This window comes from Notamacropus eugenii, chromosome 1 (assembly GCF_028372415.1).
Source record: "Notamacropus eugenii isolate mMacEug1 chromosome 1, mMacEug1.pri_v2, whole genome shotgun sequence".
Taxonomy (NCBI): Eukaryota; Metazoa; Chordata; class Mammalia; order Diprotodontia; family Macropodidae; genus Notamacropus; species Notamacropus eugenii.
Window position 1 is genome coordinate 520,843,289 of NC_092872.1, and position 23,283 is coordinate 520,866,571.

Consider the following 23,283-nt stretch of genomic DNA (forward strand, 5'->3'; position numbering starts at 1 on the left):
AGCCGTCTTGGGGCGGAGCTGTCTGGGGGAGGAGTCGTTGGGTGGCGGAGATGTCTGGATGTTGTGAGGTGGGTGAGTTTCTGGACCTCAGCCTTTGCTCCGGGCCCCTAAGAGGGCTCATTAACCAGGAGAGCCTAATGACTAATGCTGATTAGCCTCCTGAGGAGCCCCCACACTTGTTCTTGACCCTCCTGGCTCCTCTTTGCCTGGGTGTTACCGCAAAGTTGCATGGACATGCTGCGCAGCGCCCTCCCTGCCAATATACACCCCGTGGCCCCCTAACACCCTATCCCAGTTGAACTGATTGGCATCAACCCCGAGCTAGACGTAGGATCCGCAAACTGAGCACCTTCTGTCGACATAATGAGGGCTGAGCAGTGTCAATTTCATCCTCCTTTGTAGGGTTGGTTACTGTCGGCAGCTGGAGAAATTCATTGCGTTTTTAAAACCAGCGTTTTTAAGCGGCAGGAGTTGAGGAAAGAGTTCTGAGTATGGAGTCTGAGGCTTTGGGTTGAAATGTCGCCTCCGACACAGTCTTGGAGAGGTGTGGCTTACTACGAATAATATCTTGCTGTGGTTCAGTTTCTCCTCCACCTTCCCCCCAAAAGCAGCTGTTGACTTCATCATGGGAGTTAGAGCTGGAAAGGACCTTAGAAGTCTGGTTCCAAGTTCTACATTTTACAGATGAGAAAATTGAAGCAGACAGATTATTTAAACGGGGAGTAATGAAGCTAAAAATTTGAACCCAGATCCTTTAACTACAAATTCAAGGCTCTTTCTACTTAATCCTGCTCCCAAGTTCTCTGAGAAATTATAATCTAGTAGATAGGATAAATACATATAGTTGTTCGACCTTCGGTTTCAAAGAGAACCAATGACATCACTTATGAATTCAGTGATGTCTTGACTTGTTCCTGAATTGGATTTCAGTGAGGCAGAGTTGTACAAAGTCGACAATCTCACTCTTTCAGAATCATCCAAGTCCAGTGGCAGGAAAAACTGCAGAATGACTGGATGACCTGGGATGCAGTGGATAACCAGATATCTTGAATATATCTTGATATCTGGATAAGCAGTCATCTTGAATGTCTGACCAAGCATTCCACAGTGCCTGATTCAGCAGCCTTCATTGTAGCGGAAACAAATTGTTCTCATCCCCATGGTTGGGTTTAGACATCCCCCTAACTCATCATCAGGTTTTGAGGCTTGTTAGTTACATTACTGAATTGGTTTTTACTGGGATATGACCACAGCACATAGTACAGCTTCTTAGATCCGCAGGTGAGAGTGCAAATAATTGACACCATGAAGTGGTTCACAGGTATTCAAATTTACACTACTCAAATTTATAATTATATAAAACATAATAATGGGTTCAGCCCAAACTACTTCCGGGGCTTATTGAGAAAATCTAGTGCTAACTAGACGAAGGCCAAAAAGCTAGGTAAAGTCTGAGGAAGAGGTAGTAGGAATGAAAGAACCATTTATGGAATCTGTGACATCTGAGGTTGGTTTTGTGAGAAAGGAAGTCAGTAGGCAAATGGACTGAGGAAGGAGAGGTATTTCAGGCTTTGAGAATGGATTGAATGAAAAGCATATATTAAATATTTACTAATTGCCAAGTACTATAAGTAAATTGAACTATAAAAACAAAAGTACGTCTGAGCATTAATAGGGGTGTGGTCTCCAGTGAGGGGATCCCAGTGAGTACTTCGGTTGATGAGTAAAATCTTCAGGGAGTAGATTTTAGAGTAATGGTAAAGTTTATTAGTTTGATTATCATTCCAGAACTAGAAAGTAGAGAAAAGATAATCACCAGAGCAAGGTATCCTATGGTGGTGAAAAGATCGTTGGAGAGTAGAGTAGAGTATGGTTGGGGGTCCCCTCTGAAATAGTGGGCCTATGGATGCACTTATCTGTTAGAAAGTGAAGTCTTGGGGCAGAAGTTGAAGAATAAAGGGGTTAATACATACATCATCAGGGAATGGTTTCTAGATTTGGACTAGACAGCTGATAAAAGATCTACGAGGAAGGGGAGAGCAGAGTAAAGCAGAGACTACACAGTCAACACTGAGATCCTAGGTGCATTTCGGAGTCTGGTGATGGGAGGTGGTTCCCTGCTGCTAAAGCTTAAAAAGTACCCCTGGTGGAGTGGAATGAGTCCTGGACTGGGGGAGGATGGAGTCCTGGGCTTTAGTTTCAATTTGCCATGAGAATATCCGTGGGTCTAGAATCAGAAGACCTGGGTTCAAATGCTAGTGCTATGTGTAATGATAATAGCTAACTAATAATCATATATTACTTTGAGGTCTGAAAAAGTTTTTATAATTTATTCTATGGACAACTAGTTAACTCCCTAGGATGATCTGAGTTTGAATCCTACCCAGACACTTTTATACCTAATAGGTAGCATTTCTATAGTGCTTTAAGATTTGCAAAGTGTTTTAAATATATTATCTCATTTTACCCTTGAAACCCTGGGAGATAGGTGCTATTATTATTCCCATTTTGCAGATAAAGAAACTGAAGCTGAATGAGGTTAAGTGACTCACCTATGGGGTCACACAGCTAGTAAGTGTCTGAGGTTACATTTGAATTCAGGTCTTCATGACATCACTGTACCCCTATAGCTCCTGCCTCTCATATAAAATGCATTGCAAACCTAAAAAAAAAAAATGCTGTGGAATTGCTGGCTATCCTTTCATCTGATTCTCACAACAACTTTTTGGGGAAAGTCCCATCGTTATTCCTCCACTTGGACTTCTGACCTCCCTGGTTCCTTTCAATCGTAACTAAAATCCCACCTTCTATAGGAAGCCTTTTCCAAAGTCTTTCCTCTGTTATTTCCTATTTATCCTGCATATAGCTTGCTTTGTATGTATTTGTTTGCCTGTTTCTCCCTTAGCTCCTTGAGGACAGGAACTTTTTTTGAATCCCAATCGATTAACACGGTGCCTGGCACGTAGTAGGTTCTTTAAAATGATTGATTCAGACACAGATTCATTGACTTGCCATGGACGTTTGACAAATATCTGAAGCAGGATTCAAACCCAGGTCATTTTCACTCCAAGTTCAGTGCCAGTGTAGCCATCCCACATAACTCAATTTTCCTTGCTGGGTCTGTTCCTTCAGTTGTAAAATAAGGTGCTGGACTAGTTGATTTCTAAAGCTCCAAAATTGATGAATGGCATGATCAAAGGTCAAGATTTTCACTTTCCTCTTCGCACTATCCCCTCCCCATCCCTAGGCACAGACAGGGTAAACAGAGGTACCCCAGAGAAGTGTTTTAAAATGAGTTATTAGTTTATTATTAACATTAGTAAATATGATTGATATCGCTTCTGAATAATTCATATATTAACAAAGAATAGCAATGTCATTGATATGATGATTAATATTGTAATAATATACAACAATAATGGTATTGTTCTTATTTAATGTTATTTATGGATGCAATATTAATGCTATTAATAACTATCGATGCTATTTTATTTATTGTCGCCCAAGCAGCTCTCCTTCCTCATTTTCATTCCGTTGCCCCAGCTTGTCCTTTAATCCCTCCCTCAGATCCCCCGCGGTCTCGAAGCGGGTAGCAGGCTTCTCCTCCCCAGTTTAGCACTCTTCAGTCCCACCCTTCCAAAGTGCAAGGAACGCTCGGAGGCAGGGGGCGGGCTCTGACCGCAGTGTCTCATCCCGGCCACCGTAACGCGAGCGCTTCAGAGCCGGAGGGAGCCCCCCGTTGCCCGGGCAACGGACGTCGCCGCCGGTGCCACCCAGTGGACTACTCCCTGGCCCCCGGGCCGCGCTGCGAGACGGAGGCGGAGGAGGCCCCAGAGCCGCCGGGCGCCTGAGAAGCACAGGGGTGGGAGTCGGTTCCAGGCTCTGCCCAAGGGGCGCCCCCCGCCGACCCGAGTGCCCTCTCCCAGTCGGTCGGACTGAGCTAGTGCGGCCGGCCTGGAGGAGGAGGGGTTTAGGCTCAGCGGAGACGGATCTCCAAGCACCTGCGGGGGTAAGGGACGCTTGGTTGGAGGGTCCGCGGGTGGGGGAGGGCAGGCTGGGAGCCGGGGAGGGGCGTCGGGAGCCGCCCGGTAGTCGTTCTTCTTGCTAGCAGGAAAACCAGATAGCAAAGGAGAGGTGGGGTGTGGGCAGGGGGTTGTCTTGGCTCAGTTTCCCCAGTGCCCTTTGACCTTGCGCCCGAAGCTGTTTAACCTGCACTCCTGGGAGTCCCCAGAAAAGGGTCATTTGAGGGTGCGTGTGGGGGGGGGTGGGGGAGAATCTTAGGGATCTTAACGGTAGAAGAGATCTTCAATCAATTAGCAGTATTAAGCGCCTGCGATGTGTCGGGCACCGTGCGCTGAGCACTGGGGGTACCAAGACAGGCACGACCCAGCCTTCGTCCCCGTCTGGTTAAGGTCGAAGGGTCTGTCCCTTTTTACAGGAGGGGAAACTGAGGCCAGGAGAGGGGAAGGCGCTTGGCCATTGAGCGACAGATGGGAGGCAGTTAGTGGCAGACCCAGGGATTTAGAGGAGGGAGGGCTGTTGGAAGGGCGCGCCGTTTGTTGGTTTTGGAATTTCTATCCGTTGTTTTATTTTAAGATATATTTGTAGAAGTGAGTAACGCTAACAAATCTCATTTTTATAGGCCCTAAGGTTTACACAGCACTTCCCTCACAAAAGCTCCATCAAGTAGGGAGTACAAGGATATTTACTACCGTTTGTTACATTACATCGAAGTTCTAAGAGGGAATGGGAGATATTACTGGTACTTAGGCAAACCCAAGGTTGGTTACCAGGGGCTTCTGCCTGCAAGATCTTAGATTTAGACTACCAAAAATTCTCTTGTCGTGTGTGTGTGTGTGTGTGTGTGTGTGTGTGTGTGTGTGTGTGTGTGTGTGTGTATTAAGGTGCGAAAACGTGAGTAAAAAAGTTTCCTGGTGTGTGCTTTTAGTTAACTCTTAAATGGAGAGGTTAAGCAAAATGCCTTGTTTATTCTTGGAATGTTTCAGTAAATTGGAGCATTATTTATGTAGGAAGTACATTCGATTTCCAAATTGAGGATTTTGCATTTTCAGGGTACAATTTGTCAGTGGGACCTTGCCCAACTGACTGGTTTTTCTTACTGGAAGGGTTGGGGGTTTGAGGAAGCCAAAGAAGAAAATTCCTTGTGAAACAAGCAAACAAATAAAAAATTTCATCCACTCAAAATAAATTGATAAGCAGAGGAGAACCATTTGGAAAGTGTTAAAGAGAGATTAACACCTAATTGAAGTCTTCTCCCCGAGATAACTAGGAAAGTTAATCATATTTGCACTAGAGCTTTGGAGAGAAACCTAGGGCAGATATAAAAGCGTTTTGTGTGGAAATAAATCCCCCTTTCTTTGCATGTAAGCCATAGTTGGTGACAGTAGAACAATATTTGTTGGATTTTGTGTTGTGGGATCACTAGAAGTATTACCTACTTTGAATGGAGAAGTATCAAGGGCTTGGTATTGCCAAGTGGAATTGCCCAGATCTTTGTTTACAGGAGACTTGTGGTTTGGTGAAAAGAGCACTGGACTTGGAGTCAGAGGATCCGGCTAGACCAGAGTTTCAACCCTGTTTCTAAATGTTACTAAATGTTTCAAACATTTAGTAGCTATGTGACTTTCTCTGGCAGGTCACTTCCCTTCTAGCCTCAGTCTTCTCACATCTAAAATGGAGATGAATATTTGTTTTTCCTATCTCAGAGGGTTGTTGTGAATAAGCATTTTGTAAACTCTAAAGTGATAGAGAAATGTGAGCTATTATGTGATTTTTGTATCCATTTTCACCAAGTCGGTGCTCTTAAGTGTTTAATAAATGTTTGTTGAATTGGTTGAGTTTAATTGAATCTTTTAGTGAACCAGCAATTGGCTATAGCTCAGAATGATCTTGGGATTTTACAGTTTTAATTACTGTATCTGCTTTTTTGAACTCTGGAAGGAACCTGTCAACTCCTTCATTTTACAGATGAGGAAACTGAGTCCCAGGGAGGTTAAGTAAATTTTCCTAAGTTACACAGGTAGCAAACCTTAAATGGGTATTTGAACACAAGTTCTTTGACTCCAGATACAATACTCTTTTATATCACTATGATAAGCTTTTTAATGATTTCCCCCTATAGGCAAGTAGCTACATAAATAAAGTAATTTCTCCAAAATGACCTTTGGTCAATGTGGTTTATATACCATAATTACATTGTTGCTGTGTTTCTTTGACTTTGGCAACTGAGACTTGTATTCTAATAGTAATTGTCTTTTATTAACTGAAAAAATATTTTTATTTATTTATTTTTATTTAATTTTTTTTGTTCCCTTTTCTTTTATAACTCATGTATAACAGGGGAATTATTTTGCTCTGAGAAGCTACCAATCTTGTTTCTTGTTAGAATTTATTCACTTCATTTAATTTGTTTTTTTATGTTTATTTATTTATTTTAGTTTTCAGCATTCATTTCCACAAAATTTTGAGTTCCAGATTTTCTCCCTATCTCTCCCCTCCCCTGCCCCATAACACCTTGCATTCTGATTACCCCTTCCCTCAATGTGCCCTTTCTTCTATCACACCCCTCCCTTCCCTTATCCCCTTCTTCTCTCTTTTCTTGTAGGGCAAGATAGGTTTCTATACCCCATTGCCTGTATCTCTTATTTCCCAGTTGTATGCAAAAACATTTCTAAACATTCATTCCTAATACTTTGAATTCCAATTTCTCTCCCTCCCTCCCCACCCATCCCCACTGAGAAGGCAGGCAATTCAATATAGGTTATGTGTACTTTTGCAAAAGTCTTCATAATAGTCATGTTGTATAAGACTAACTACATTTCCTTCCATCCTATCCTGCCCTGCATTTATTCTATTCTCTCTTTTGACCTTGTCTATCCCCAAAAGTGTTTACTTCTAATTACTCCCTGATCTCATTTGCCCTCCCTTCTATCATCCCCCTTACTCCACTTGTCCCCTTCTTCCCTACCCTTCTGTAATGCGAGATATACTTTCGTACCAAACTGAGTGAGCATGTCATTCCCTCAAGCCAAATGTGAAGAGAGTTAGCTTCCCTTTTTCCCTCTCACATCCTCCCTTTTCTCCTTCACTGAAGAAACTTTTTCTTGCCTCCTTGATGAGTGATAATTTACCCCATTCCATTTCTCCCTTTCTTCTCCCAATATATTCCTCTTTCACCTCTCAATTTTATTTTATTTTTTTAGGTGTCATCCCTTCTTATTCAACTCACCCTATGTTCGGGGTGTGTGTGTGTGTGTGTGTGTGTGTGTGTGTGTGTGTGTGTGTGTGTGTGTGTGTGTGTGTGTAATCCCTCCAACTACCCAAATACTGAGAAAAGTCTCAAGAGTTAGAAATATTATCTTTCCATGTATATAAACAGTTCAACTTTAGAAAGTCCTTTATGTTTTCTCTTTCCTGTTTACCTTTTCATGCTCCTCTTGATTCTTGTGTTTGAAAGTCAAATTTTCTATTCAGTTCTGGTCTTTTCATCAAGAATGTTTGAAAGTCCTCTATTTCATTGAATGACCATTTTTTTCCCTGGAAGTATTATACTCAGTTTTGCTGGGTAGGTGATTCTTGGTTTTAATTCCAGTTCCTTTGACTTCTGGAATATCATATTCCAAGTCCTTCTATCCCTTATTGTAGAAGCTGCCAGATCCTGTGTTATTCTGATTGTATTTCTACAATACTCAAACTGTTTCTTTCTGGCTGCTTGCAATGTTTTCTCCTTGACCTGGGAACTCTGGAATTTGGCTACAATATTCCTAAGAGTCTTTCTTTTTGGATCTCTTTAAGGAGGTGATTGGTTGATTCTTTCAGTATTTATTTTACCCTCTGGTTCTAGAATATCAGGGCAGATTTCCTTGATAATTTCATGAAAGATGATGTCTAGGCTCTTTTTTTGATCACAGCTTTCAGGTAGTCCTATAATTTTTAAATTGTCTCTCCTGGATCTATTTTTCAGGTCAGTTGTTTTTCTAATGAGATGTTTCACATTATCTTCTATTTTTTCATTCTTTCGGTTTTGTTTTGTAATTTCTTAGTTTCTCATAAAGTCATTAGCTTCCACCTGTTCCATTCTAATTTTTGAAGAATTATTTTCTTCAGTGAGCTTTTGAGCTTCCTTTCCCATTTGGCTAATTCTGCTTTTTAAAGCATTCTTTCCCTTATTGGCTTTTTGGACCTCTTTTGCCAATTGAGTTAGCATATTTTTAAAGGTGTTATTTTCTTCAGCATTTTTTGAGTCTCCTTTAGCAAGCTGTTGACTCACTTTTCATTATTTTCTTGCATTGCTCTCATTTCTCTTCCCAATTTTTCCTCCACCTCCCTTACTTGATTTTCAAAATCCTTTTTGAGCTCTTCTATGGCCTAAGACCATTGCATATTTATTTTGGAGGTTTTGGATGCAGAAGCCTTGACTTCCTCTGATGTTATGCTTTGTTCTTCCTCATCCAAAAGGATGGAAGAAAATACTTGTTCACCAAGAAAGTAACCTTCTGTAGTCTTATTTTTTCTTCCTTTTTTGGACATTTTTCCCAGCCAGTTACTTGATTTTTGAGACCTTTGTCGAGAGGAGGGTATATTCTGGGGACCTGTAAGTTCCCAGTTCCTCCAAGGTCACACAGTCAAGGGAGAGGTGTTTACTCCTCTCCTGACCTGCACAGGGGTCTGGGAGCAATCAAAAACTTTTCTGCCTGAAAAAATATTTTAAAATATAAGTGTATCTGAAACAAAACATCCATCTCCAAGAACAGTAAAAATATTAGACAATATAGCTAATTTAGCTGTAAGTAATCTTTGAAAGTTCAGTGTTTTAAAGGTCTTATTGGAAGTCATTACAAGCATTTTTAAATTTTCTAGCCCAGAGATGATATCATTCATCTCTCAAATGATCAGAGGCGACTGATGATCATTTTCCCTGTTAGATTCCTAGAAAATCTTTGACCTCTCTTCAGCCCGTGGGCCTCTTATTTTCTTTCAGTTTAATAAATAAATGGTAAGCATCTATTATGTGAAAACCACCCCCTGGGTTCTGGGGTTACAGAGACACATGTGTAAAGCTGATAAAGGTATTCCCTTCTTTCCTCCCTAGTTTCCATGACTTAAATATTCTTGGTTCTTTTCTCAGACAATTCCTCTTTTTCTTTTCCTCATCTTGCCCCTTACATTGTAGTTTTCCCCCAAGACATTGTCCTCTGTGCTTTTCTCTTCTTCATCTCTTTTGTTCCTTTTACAAAAGCTATTCCCTTCCAAAACCAAATTCTAGCCATGATACTATCCTGCCAAGTCTTAGTGATAGCTGATGAAGATGGAGGAGTGAGGGAGACCCTGTGCCCCAAGGCCTACCATGCCACCTTTGGACACCTCTTCTGTATTAGGAAGTATTTCCTTGCCTGAAGTTTACCCCCTTGCAACTTCTGCTCATTGCTCCTAGTTCTTTCCTTTTGGGTCAAGAGAGTGTCTTAACTCTTCTCTTGTGCAGTTGCTGCAACTGATCTTTATATAGAACCATCTTAGAGCCTATTACCATCCTGCTTGCTCTCTCCTAGATAGTTTTTATTTTATATATTTTACCCTAAAATCTGGTGCCTAGAGCTGAGCACAGTGCTTCTTTTCATTGGAATTACTAGTTTACCCTCTAAACTATCCAATGCTTTGTACATTTTTGTGTATTTGTATAGAGATATCTGGGACTATGGATTTTATTTCAGTGTGATCTCTTCTTAAGTATTGCCTCCCAAATAATTTTTGTTCCTCTTTTCTGTTATTCTTTTTAAAAAATATTATTCATTTGTTTTAAAATATTTTTATTATGAACTTGACACACATCAACAAACATGAACATTTCGATATTCAAAGAACAGAAAAAGGATTATATGTAAAGCTGTGAGCTTCTATTCCACTAAAAATATATTAAACAAGAGAGTAACAAAATTGCCTTGCTTGTGTTTCTTTCTGAACTTTTTCCTCTCTTTTGTGTATTTTTTAAATGTTTCATTGATATTTTTCTTTCAACACTATCACTATCCAACAAATTCCTCCCCACAAGTACTCCCTCTCAATTAGAAATTTCTCTTTTAACAAGTAAGTGCAATTAAGTGATAAACAAATTCACACATTGATCCTGTCTGAAAATGTGTGTCTTATTCTGCATCCTAGAAGTAGGAAGCAGGCTCTGTCTTCAGGCATTGAAGTCATAGGATTATAGATTTAGAGCTGGAAGGGATGGTCAACTGTTTTATCCAGTTGGCAGGATGTTAGAGGCAATCCTGTCAAAACCCTCTCATTTTACCGATGAAGAAACTGAGGCCCAGAGAGAGATTAAGTGACTTGCCCAAGGCCATACAGATGATTAGTGAAGCTAGCTCACTTAGTATAGCATTCTGTACTCTTAGGTCAGGAAGATTTGAGTTCTGATCCTGCCTCAGAGGCTTGCTAGCTGTGTGACCCTGGGCAGGTCACTCAAACCTCTCTCAGGCTGTTTCTTCAGCTGTAAAATGGGAACAATAATAGAACCTACCTATCTAAGGGGGCAGCTGGGTGACCCAGTGGATAGCGCTGGGCTTAGAACAAGGGAGACTTACCTTCCTGAGTTCAGATCTGGCCTCAGACACTTATTAGCCATGTAAACCAGGCAAGTCACTTAACCCTGGTTTGCCTCAGTTCCTCATCTATAAACAAGAGCTGGAGAAGGAAAAGGCAAACCACTCTGCCAATGAATGGATCACAAAGAACTGGATAAGACTAAAATGACTGAATAATAACAACAACCTAAGGGTGGGTTTGGAATCAAATGAAGATAATATATGTGAAGTGCTTTGTAAATCTTAAAGTGCTAAATAAATATTATTATTAGGTATCAGAGCGAGGGAGTCATTGATCAGAGTTATTTTCATGAATTTATTTTTCTTTAAATTGTTATAGTAAATTGTTCTTTTTCTGCTCACTTAACTGTGTATCACTTCATATAAGTAGTCCTGGGTTTCTCTCTTTCTCTCTCTCTCTGTCTCTCTGTCTGTGTCTCTCTCTCTCCAAGTATGCTTTATTTATTTAACACTCATTTAAAAAAAAATTTGGAGTTCCACAGTCTCTTCCTCCAGCCCCTCTCTCACTCATTGAGAATGCAAGCAATATGATGTCACTTATACATGTAAAGTCATATAAAACATGTTTCTATATTAGGCATGTTGAAAAAAAAACAAGAAAAAATGAAATAAAGTGTTGAAAATATGCTTCAATCCGTGCTTGAGTTTATCTGTTTTCTCTTTAAATGGAGATAACACTTTTCACTGTAAATACTTTAGAAGTGTCTTGGATCATTGTATTGATTAGAAGAGTTTAGTCTTTCACAGTTGATCATCCTTACAATATTGCCATTAGTATATACAATATTTTCCAGGTTCTGCTCACTTCACTTAACATAAGTTCATATAGTCTTTCCAGGTTTTTCTGAAATCATCCCCCTTAACATTTCTTATAACATAATAACATTCCATCGCAATCATAGACCACAACTTGTTTAGCCATTCCCCAGTTAATGGGCATTCCCTCAATTTTCAATTCTTTGCCCCCACAAAAAGAATTGCTATAAATATTTTTGTACATGATATTTGGTACTGCCAGTAGCAGTTTTACATGGAATTTATTTTTCTCTCACTATCTGCTTTTTTTTTTTTTTGGTAACATACATTAATTTTTGTGGGTTAATTTTAGATCCTGTTAACTTTTCTATTGATTATGCCTTGTGAACTTTTCTGCTGAATTTAGGTAGAGTTCTTTAAGCACACAGACCCACATCTGTAAAAATCAATAATCTTATTTCTTTTATGCCTAGAGGAATTCCCTCATTTCATTTTATTGTTTTATTGCTGTAAAGAGTATTTCTAGAACAAATAAAAAAATAGTATTAACAATGGACATCCTTGATTTGCCTCTTATCTCTAATGGTTCTCTATTTGAAACGATGCTAGTTCTTAGTTTTAGATGAATATTGTTCATCATATTAAGGAAAGGTCCATTTAATACTATGCTTTCTATTTTTTAAAACATAAAATGGCGCTGTGTTTTGCCAAATTCCTTTCCTGCATTTATTATTATAATTATATATTTGATTATAATGATATTATATTACATATATTATTATATAATTACAATATTATTAATTATTAATATGTTTATATATAAACATTTTATACAAAGTTAAAGTTAAGTATTTGGTGAATATTTCATAGAATTCAGTTATTAATCCATTTTAGCATGAGAATTTATTTTTGGGGAAGTAATCTATGAGTTAGTCACTTTGAGACTGGATTATTTGAATTTTGTTCTCTTAATGTAGGTATTTTATATTTTTGCAAATATTCATCCATTTCATTTATCAGTTTTGTTGATGTAGTTAGGCAAAACATGTAATTTATAATAATTTTTATTTCATTATGAACTCTTACATTTTTGTTTTGATAATTTGATTTTTATCAAGTGAGCTAAAAGTTTGTATATTTTGTTAGTTTTTTTTAAGTTCCTGGCTTTATGATTTTATTTTTTTTGGTTTCTATATTGTTTTATTTATTTCTTTTTTAATTTTTCTAAATTTCTGTTTTTTGTTTTTCATTGTGGTTTTTTGATTTGTTGCTTTACTGCTTTTTTTTTTAGTAGCACATCTACTTGATGAAAATATATAGAGATGTTTATATTTCCTACTAAGGATTGCTTTGGATCTGTGCCTAAAATTCTAGTGTTTTGTTTCCTTGTCAATTTCTTTGATGAAATTATCTGTTATTTATGATTTGTTCTTTGACCCACATGTTATTTTAATATTACATTATTTAGTCTACATGAAATCTTTTTTAAATGATATTTATTAATTTCTTGCTTTATTTGTATTGTAGCCATTAAGACATTTAACATTTTTGTTTTTCTGCATTTGTATATGATTTTTTTATTCCCTAGCTCATGATCAACTTCTTAAATGTCATGTAGACCTGAGAAAGAGGAAAAATTTCAATTCCCATTCTGAACTGCTATTAATCATATCTAATTTTTCTAAAATTCAACTACTTAATATCTTATTTATTTTTGTTAGATATTTCTAGATTCAAAAGGGATACATAGTGTCTCTATATTTGTCTTTCCTTTCTTTCTCCCTTACCCCTGAAGACAGTAGAATTCCAAAGGGATATTTATATCATGTCTCCCATTAGAATATAAGCATTTGATCATCACTCAACCAGCCAGTAAGCATTTGTCAGTTACTTGGCAGGTGTGCTAGGTACTGTGCTAGGTACAAATACGTAGAACTAAACAATCCATAATCCCAAGAAGTTTATACTTTAACTGAGGTGGCATAAGAATATGCAAAACAAGTATAAAGAGAATAAATGCAAATAAATGCTAGGTAGTTAAATACACAGTTGTTGGGGGAGGGGTTGATAGTGGGACACTTGGTGGGCAGAGATCAGAAAAGTCTTTATGTAAAGATGATGCTTCAGTTGAGAAGAGAGACATTCTATGAAGCAGAGGTGAGAAGTGAGTACATCAGGCAGGGGTAATAGAAGTTGAAGTATTATATCTGAAGAACAGAGAGAAGGCCAGGTTGACTGGCCTCAGCATTTGGGAGGAGAGTAATGTACAATGAAGCTGTAAAGATAAGTTGGGGCCAGGTTATGAAGGCTTTAAAAGCCAATCAGCAGTTTATATTTTAATCTAGAAGCAACAAAGAGCCACTGGAATTTATTGACTAGGGGTATATCAGGGTCAGATTCATGCCTAAGGAAAATCATGCTGGCTGCTGTGTGGGGAATAGACTGGAGGAGGCAGAGGCAGCCCAAATCATCTAGGCTAGAGGTGATAAGAGCCTGAACTAAAGCTGTGGCAGTTTGAATGGAGAGAATAGGTCAGATGTGAGAGATAATGTGGTGGTAAAAGCAGCAAGATTTAGCACTTGACTATGAAGGAATCAGAGATAACCCTAAGATTATGAGCTGATGAAAGTTGAAGAAAGCTGGTGCCTTTGACAGAAACAGAGAAATTTGGAAGAATGGCAAGTTTAGCTTGAATGATAAAGATTTTGAGGTTTTGAGTTTGAGGTGTTACTATGCAGATGTGTTAGTCATGTTCATAGAGATGATAATCAAGCCTGTCCAAGCTGCTGGAATCACTGAGAGGGAGAAGAGGAGAGACAGAAAAGAAGGTGGCCCGGGATAGAGCCTTGGATTGGAAAACACCCACAGACGGTAAGGGGGGTGTGATATGGATGATGAGTCAGCAAAGTAGACTGAGACAGAATAGACAAGTAGAAGCAAAACCAAAGAATAATCACAAAAACCCAGCCAGGAGAGAGGGAGTACTTAGGAGGAGGAGGAGGAGGTAGTTAACAGTGTCAAACACAACTGAGGCTTTGAAAAGAATGAGAATTGAGAAGAGACCATAGATTTAGCTCATAGATCCATGGCAGCTTTTAGCTGAGTGATGATGAAAGCCACTTTGCAAAGAGTGGAGAAATGAATGAGAGGACAGGTAGATAAAGTGAGGATCAAATAACTTTTTCTAGGAGTTTGGCTGAAAAATGGAAGAGAGAGAGAGGATGACATCTGTCCTTGGGGAATTTCCTAGAGGAGCTGTATTTGGCTATAACCTTTCATCGTCATCTTTACTGGAAGTCTCCTAGTCTTCCTATGTTGAACCTGTTAGACTTGGCAGATCTATGTGGTCAGTTTTCTCCTTCCTCATTCCTTTTCAGTTTAAAACTCACTTGATTTGATTCATAAGACTCTAGGCAAATATCAAGTCATCTTCCAAATCCACTTGTGTAATTTCCCTATTATTACTTGTACCTGACGCCTTCTTTTTACTCCCATTGCAACTGCATTTGTACAGATTTTCATTGCTTCTCACTTTGACTATTTTACTATAAAAACTGCATAGTTGATCTCTTTGCCTTCATTCTGTTTCCTCTCTTATCTAGCTGGTGAACAGTACTCAGGTAAGTTCCCTGTGATAGATCATGGTACTCTTCTATTCAAAAAAGCTTCAGAGACTCTTCTTTTTTAAAAAAAAAATCAAATAAAGTATAAAAACCCTATCCTGACATTCAGGACTTTCCACAGTCTGCCTACAGTTTACGTTTCCAAATGGTTTCTGTTCTGGCCAGAAACCCTGAGGATCTTCCTCTCACAGGTTTATTCTTTTCTGAAGGCAAACTAGGCTATTTTTTGCCACAGTTCTTACCTAGCCTTTAATTACTAGGGCATTGCCTCAGACAAACTGAGTCCTGGGAAAGACCTTAGCTGTAAAAGACCAAGGTTATCCACTTCATCCTGGGCCATCATCAATTAATTATCCTAATCTGTGTCTTGCCATTAGACTCCAATGACTGTGGAGGAAAGAGTGAGACTGATGACCTTGCACAGCTCTCTTAAATCCAATCCACTTGCAAGTCAAGACATCACCATCCTGATGTCAGGGTCTTCTTGGAGAACAAAGGATGGACAACAATAATAACACCTTTCCAGACTCATTTCACACTGCTCCCTTTCATGGACTCTCTGTTGCAATTCTCAAACTACAACAGAATACCAGGCTACTTCTGTTTTTATTTTTAATTCCCTGTAGGTTGGCTTATGCTGTTTCTCCATTATGGAATGAACCCATCACTTTCCTCTTTCCTTCTTCACCTATTGAAAACCTTGGGTTCCAAATTTTTATTGGAATAGTTTTGTTAGGTTTGTATTAATGCTACTAATAATAAGAGTAAGACAATTGTATTGCCTAATGATAAATTAAGTAGCATTTTTTAAAAAAATTACAGAAAAAGACAAATATACTATATGATTCCAAAGAGTTCTTTTCAGAATGAGAGTACATTGGTTCAAAACAGAAAAAAGTGCAATGATTATGCAATAAAATATAAAGGAAAAGTTCATAGCTTTTGGAAGAAATTAGCTTAAAAATCAACAGGAAGAGATGTACTGTAGCAAAGTGTATAGGGAGCCAGTCGTTGAGTGAGGAAGATGTGTTCAAGACTGGACTCTGACACATATATGTCGACCCTGGGCAAGTCATTTAACCTTTCAGTTATCCAAGTTGTCTTTAAGACTCTTAGTTGCAGAGTAATTGCTTCTCTGCATTGGTGGGAAAAGTTTTCTTCCTGGGAATTCTGTACAGATCAGTGTTCTCTAAAGTGGGAGTCAGAACCTCTCTGGGGGAATATGACGTGACCTTAAAGCTCGTGTGATCGATTGAGAGGGTAGGAAAATGGGTCGTCACAACGTGCCTCTGCAATAATCACTTGTAGGGCTTGTCTTCAATACAACCATACCTTTTGTAAAAGGTGAATTGAACTTATATTTCCACAGAAAATATGTAATATTTGTAATACCAGTGATAGTTATTTAATAACATTTTTGATCCTCAAAAGGGCCAGAGCCTGAACTAATCAACCAGAAGAAGAGCTTGGACCTAACAACTTCTTTGTTCTCTGAGTAAACTCAGAGAATACCTCTTCCTGTCTCTACAAGGCCAGAGAGAACTCACTTAAGAGCATTCTTTCTGTTTATGGTCGGTTAGGATAAGACCCTTAACCTGAGACCCTATGTTGAATAATGAGACTTTTTCTTAATATTTTATGAACACATACTATGTCATGGCATGTTAATGGTAAAGAAAACATGGATACCCTGGGTCATAATTTCAATGGACACTTTGTCAAGGCCCTTATTTTATTTATCAACTCTTCAATTAAGATATCACCTAGCCTGTTTGCCTCTTTAACCAAACTTTCAGGTTGACATGGGAAAGATTGTACATCAATTAAGGAAATTCCTTTGAAAGAATTTATGAGTTTTCAAAATATAAAGGGAATTAGAATTGAGGGAGAGGGCTGGAATGTGAAATGTAATCAGAGGCGGAGACCCAGATGGGCGGGTTTTAGGCGTTTTTGGATAGCCTGGGAATCCTGCTACTTCTAGCCAGTGGGAGCAGGGGACAGAAAGGCCAGTTGGGGCAAGGTATAATTATTGTGTATTTGCTTTAGACAAGTGTGCCTATGTTTGGGTGACCCACTGTTGCAAGAACGAAATTAAATGCCTTCCTGGGTTTATTAATTAGCGTCTTATTCTTTTGCCAGCAAGTTTCTCACACTCTCCTTGCACCTTTTATCATCCAGCACCACTCCACTTCACCCTTTCCCATGGCTCTGCAAGCTCCCAGCCTCCCCTCCGCTCCTGGTCAGTGAACTTGCAGCCTCAGCTAGTTCTGAGTTTTGTCTTTCTTGACTCTGTTCCTGCAGGATCATGCTGAATCCCACCCATTTTCCCTATGGTTTTTTGGTCATCCTCTCTTTCTACTTAGTTTTTGACCTCTCACTACCCCCTGGCCCTTTACTTCCTGTAAACATGCTTTGGTTTCCCCCATTCTTAAAAAAATCTAACCCTAGATAGCACAATGGATAGAGACCCTAGAGTCAGGAAGACTCATCTTCCTAAATTCAAATCTGGCCTCAGACACTTACTAGCTGTGACCCTAGGCAAGTCACTTAATCCTGTTTGCCTCAGTTTCCTCATCTGTAAAAATGAGCTGGAGAAGGAAATGGCAAATCACTCCAGTATCTTTTCCAAAAAAACCCACAAATGGGGGTCATGAAGTGTCTGACGTTGCTGAACAACATCAACAACAAGGCTAGATTCATTATTTTCTGTAATATCATATTCTAAGCTTTCTATTCCTTTTTCTTGGTGACTGATAAAATCATGTGTAATTCTGACTCTGGCTCTTCTGGTTGCTTACAGAGTTTTTGCCTTGACCTGGGAGTTCTGAATTTTGACTCTAATATTCCTGGGAATTTTCTTTTTTTCTTTTTTTTCCTAGGAGGTAAGTGTAAGACTTCAATGTCTACCTTGCTCTCTGATTCTAAGAGATCTGGGCAGTTTTCCTTTATGATTTCTTAAAATATGATGTCTGAGTTCTTTTTATTGTTGTTGTTGTTCATGGCTTTAAAGTACTTCCATGATTCTTGAAATACTTTTCCTCAATATGTTTTCCAGGTCAGTTGTTTTTCCCATCACAAATTTCACATTTTCATCTGTTTTTTCAATCTTTTTACTTTTTAAAAATTATATTTCTTGTCTCATATTGTCATTAACTTCTGTGTAGCTAATTTTAATTTTCAAGAAGTTACTTTTTTCCATGAGATTTTGTGCTTTTTCCATTTTTAATTATTTTTCATCATCCTTAACTCTCTCCTCTTTTCTCATTCTTTCTTTTACTGCTCTCATTTACTTTTTAAGAACTTTTTTTTAAAGCTCCTTCTTTAACTCTTCTAGGAATTCTTGTTGGATTTGTGTCGAGCTGCTTTTGTTTTTTCAAGACTTTGCTTATGAATTTTTTCAAGTCATTCTTTTCTTTGTTTATGTCTTGAGTGTCCTTGTGTCCATAATAGCCCTTTATGGTTAGATTCTTTTTTTGTTTGTTCATTCTTCCAGCCTGCTTATGTTAGTTCTGGACTCTGCACACTTCTGGGTAGATGTCTGACCTAAACTTCTGCCCTTTTATGTCCTTCTGCTGCTTTCACAGCTCTAAATGAGGAGCTTTGCCCCCAAAAGTGGTATGATCTAGGGGACATTGTTCACTGCCTTTCTGGTCAGAGTTCTGCAAGTTTCTGGCCACAGGTTTGGTTCTTTTTTTCTTGTTATGAGTTTTGGTAGACTGCTGCTTGAGTCAGCCACTCTTAGCTTGCTGGGAGGTTCTGAAGGTTCAGAGAGACTAAATTGCCAACTCCACCACCTTTTTTCCCTGTAGAAAAATCTGATTACTGGAGAAATACTAATTGCTCCTGGGTAGGCTGGACCAAAATAATAAAAATAACAATACTACCTAAAGTAATTGACTTATTCAATACCATAACAATCAAACTGCCAAAAGATAACTTTATAGAGCTAGAAAAAAGTAACAAAATTCATTTGGAGGAACAAAAAGTGAAGAATGGCAAAAGAATTTATGAAAAAAAGTAGGAAAGAAGGGAACTTAGCATTACCAGATCTCAAACTATACTACAGAACCATAATCAAACAGTTTGGTACTAGGTAAGAAATAGAGAGGTTAGTTAGTGGAACCAATTAGGTACGCAATATACAGAAACAAATAATCCCACTAATTTAATGTTTAATAAACTGAAAGATTCTAGCTCTTGGGGCAGGAATTCACTTTTTCACAAAAACTGTTAAGAAAACTAGAAAGAAGTCTGGCAGAAGCTAGATTTGGACTAACATCTCAGACTGTATACTAAGGTAAGCTCCAGAGGATTGCATAATTTAGATATAAAGGGTGGCATCATAAATAAATTAGAAGAGTACCTGTTAGACTATGGATAGGGGAAGAGTTCATGACCAAACAAGAGATAGATTCTCAGAAAGTAAAATGGGCAATTTTCATTGTGTAAAATTTTAAAAGTTTGTGGACAAGCAAATCAAGAAAAAAGTAGGACATTGGTGAGGGAAGGGGAGAAAGGTCTTTGTATCAAGTCTCTCTAACAAAAGTCTCATTTTATAAGATAGTGGGCCATTTCCCAATTGATAAGTTGTCAAGAATATAAATAGAGAATTTTCAGAGGAAGATACCCATTAACCACATGAAAAAATGTTCTAAATCACTAATAACCTGAGAAATGCAAATTAAAATAGCTTTGACTTTCCACCTCACACTCATCAGATTGGCAAAGATGATAAGTAAAAGAAAATCACAAACGCTGGAGGTGGGGTGGGGAGGAACTCTTGGAGGAACTATGAACTGGTCCAGCTCTTCTGGAAAGCAATTTGGAACTCTGCCTAAAAAGCTATTAAATTGTGCATACCTTTTTGTTTAGCAATATAATTACCATATTTATACCCCAAAGAGATCAAAGAAAGAGGAAAGGGATTTATATGTATAAAAATCTTTATAATAACAAAAAATTGGAAACTGAGGGGGTGCCCATTAATTGAAGAATAGCGGAACAAGTTATGGTGTATGTATGTAATTGAGATACTATTGTGCTATAAGAAAAACCTGGAAGGTCTTATATGAACTGATTCAAAGTGAAGTCACCAGAAACAGGAGAACAGTTCCTATAATAACAATATACTAAAGATAAATAATTTTAAAAGACTTAGAACTGTGATTGACACAATTACCAATCACAGTTCCAGAGAAGGCGTGACAAAACAGTCTTCCACCTTCAGATCCATAATGGACTCAGTACAAATTTAGGCTTTTAGTTTTTATTTTCTTTTGTTTGGACATGGCCAATGTGGAAATTTGTTTTGCTTGACTATACGTCTGTAACCGGTTTTGTTTTTCTTACTTGCTCAATTGGTGGGTGAGGGATGTGGGAGGAAGAGAATTTAGACATTAAAATAAAATTGAATAAAAAAAGGATATTAATATCCTAGGCAAGAAGTGATGGATGATAGGACAGTGTCCATGTGAGTGAAGAGAACGGGAGAGATGTGAGAAATATTATGTAGAATTGACACGCTTGGCAACTAAATGAATATATTGGATAGGGGAGAGTCATGAACTAGTCAAGGTTATAAACTTGGTTGGCTGGAAAGATAGTGGTACTCTCAACAGAAATAGAGAAATTCAGAATATGGATTAGTGTTTTGTTTTGTTTTGGTTTTTTTGTGGGGCAAAGATAATGAGTTCTCTTTGAACATTTGAGTTTGAGGTACTGACAGAACATGAGTTCAAAATGTCCAATGCTGAGGACAGAATGTCATAGGGAGAAAGGACCTAGGGCAAAGACTAGGGCTGGCTATGTAGATGTGGGGAGTGATAGAGATAATAATTTAATCTATTCCAATCTGATGAGGTCTAAGAGAGGGAGGGAGGGAGAGGAGAGGGGAAGAGAGGGGAGAAAGAAAAGAGAAGAGGGCTCAGGACAGATCCTTGGGAGTATACCCACGGTTAGAGGGTAGCATAGGTTTATTGATGATCTGGCATAAAATATAGAGGGGGAGAAGATCCAAGAAAGAACAGTGTCATGAAAACTCAAAGACAGGAGATTATTCAAGAGTGGATGGTGGTAAACAGTGACAAATGGTACAGATAGGTCAAGAAGAATAAGGATTGAGAAAAAGCCCATTAAGTGATCAATTTGATAATTAAAGTAACCATTGGTTACTTTGGAGAAAGGAGTTTCAGTTGAGCAATGAGACCAGGAGCAAGATTACAGAGGGTTGAGAAGTAAGTGATAGGACAGGAAAGTGAAAGACAGCAAATATGGATAGCTTTTTCTAGGATTGTAGTTGTGAAGGGGAAAAGATATACAGGAAGATAGCATGAAGGGATCATAGGATCAAATGAGGATTTTTTTAAGTATAGGGGAGACCTAGGCATATTTGTAGGCCACAAGGAATGAGCCAATAGACAAGAGGAGGTTAAAAATTAGAGAGAAAAGAGCAACGTAGGGGCAGTCTGTTGGAGAAGAAAGGAATGAAGAGGATTAAGAGAACAAGTCATGGGTTTGGCTTTGGTGATGAGAAAGGGCATTTCTTCATCAGAAACTAGAGTAAAGGAGAAGAGAATGGATGGAAGGATAATGTCAAGAGGTATGGGGATGATACACTGCACTGGAAGAACAAATGCAGCCAAAAAGAAAGCTAAGGCCCTGCCTTTTTAGGAGCTGACATTTTAATGTGGAAAATTAGACATAAAATGAAGCTGAAAAGGACAAGAGGGAAAGGTCCCTGGTATGGAGGTACAATGGAGACATCCAGAGAAGTGCAGCCTAGTGACAAATGAAAAGATGGACGGCCTGAGTGCTCACCATGAAGTAATGCTTCTGAGAGGAGCCCTCTACTTGCCAATCAGAGGGAGTATCTCTACAGAAGAGATTCTCACTCATTTCCCTTCCTCATAAAAGCTCAGTTTTCTTTGTCTTGTAAAATATTTTCTCTGACTCATGTTCCTTATCTTTTGATTCCTAACTCTAATCATGCTTTATGAGGCAGTGTCTTTTGACTCTGTGGGCCTGAAATGAACTGTCAAGACTCCCTGGGGAGCCCCTCATTTGTTCTGGGAAACATCCTAGAATAAGATCATGGGAGCATTCCATATTGAAATTCTGACTCTGTACTTAATACATCCTATCCCATGCTCTTACTTCATTACCCAGCCATTCTTGGCAAAAATATCCTGTCATCAACATTGATTTATTAATTGCTTTCCTGAAGATAGAGCTCTTCAGGAGGACTGGTAGGTCATCCAAATAAGCAGAGTAAATGATGACCTATCTTGTGTGATTTCTAGGGGCTTGGAAAAGACCCCTAGTTCTTCTCCCACCAAAAACTCCTTTGCCAGCTAATTGATGCTTGAAATTCTACCACTGCAGAGCCATTTGTTTGGCTTGAGGTGGTGTTCCTTATTGAAATGCAGACACACCTGGAAGAGAAAGCACTTTATTGTTAATTATATTCTCTGCTCTACGTATTTTGTTGGGTAGCCTAGAAGGTTTTCAGTAGCTGTTTTGAAGCATCTTGAAAGTTAAATCATTTGCTTTTGGGAAAAAGCAGACATACTCTTCTGTTGGGACACTTGTGCTCTCAAATGCCTCTGTCTCTCAAACTGAGATACACTATTTTGTTTTTATTGCTATCTCTTGGTTTTACATCACCTTTATTTTCTAATTTATCTCCCATTGTCCTCTCAGAGAACCTCAAGAAAAGAGAATAAACAAAGTTCAACAAAACTCACCAGCGTAACAAGTTGGAAATTATGTGTTTATTTCTTCAAAGCCTGACCATTATAGTTACACAGTATTCAGTTTTGATTCTCGGTTATTTTTTTCCACTTATGTTGTTGTAGTCATTGTGTATATTGTTTCCCTGACTATACTTAACTTCACTTTGCATCAGTTTATGTCTTAAGATACACAGTTACTAAATAAAGTACCAAAATATTAAAATCTCAGTTTGTAAAAATATTTATTTCTCAATGATAAAAGCATTTTTACTGTGCACAGTATTTTTGTATAAGCACATGGGGTTAAATACACATGAACTAAACTGAAAGATAAGGAGATAAAAATAGTTTTGCTTGGGAGTTCTTTTTAGTGGAGGATTCAGTAGAGTAGAAACTTTGCTGCGGAATATGGTTAGCCATCTCCAACATATAAACAATGCCTCCATTTAATGGGAAAGTTTAATCCATCATTTCCTTTACCATTCTCACAAAGTCAAGATTCCTCCAGAAATCCCTGTTGCTTTTCCTTTAAGTAAAAGGGAAGTTTTT

General features: G+C 38.3%; 1 protein-coding gene across 4 annotated transcripts in view; it reads left to right on the plus strand.

The window, feature by feature from the left end:
- Positions 1 to 3: 3 nt before the first annotated feature.
- PKIG (cAMP-dependent protein kinase inhibitor gamma) overlaps positions 4 to 23,283 on the plus strand; it is an 81,313-nt gene continuing 58,033 nt past the window's right edge. Inside the window, exon 1 of one of the 4 annotated variants that reach the window (XM_072633687.1) lies at positions 4 to 68. The gene's annotated coding sequence lies outside the window, so the exon portion shown is untranslated. Of the gene's footprint in view, positions 69 to 3,664; positions 4,010 to 23,283 lie in introns of those variants that run through there. The other 3 variants (XM_072633684.1, XM_072633682.1, XM_072633685.1) reach the window with 3 other exon arrangements.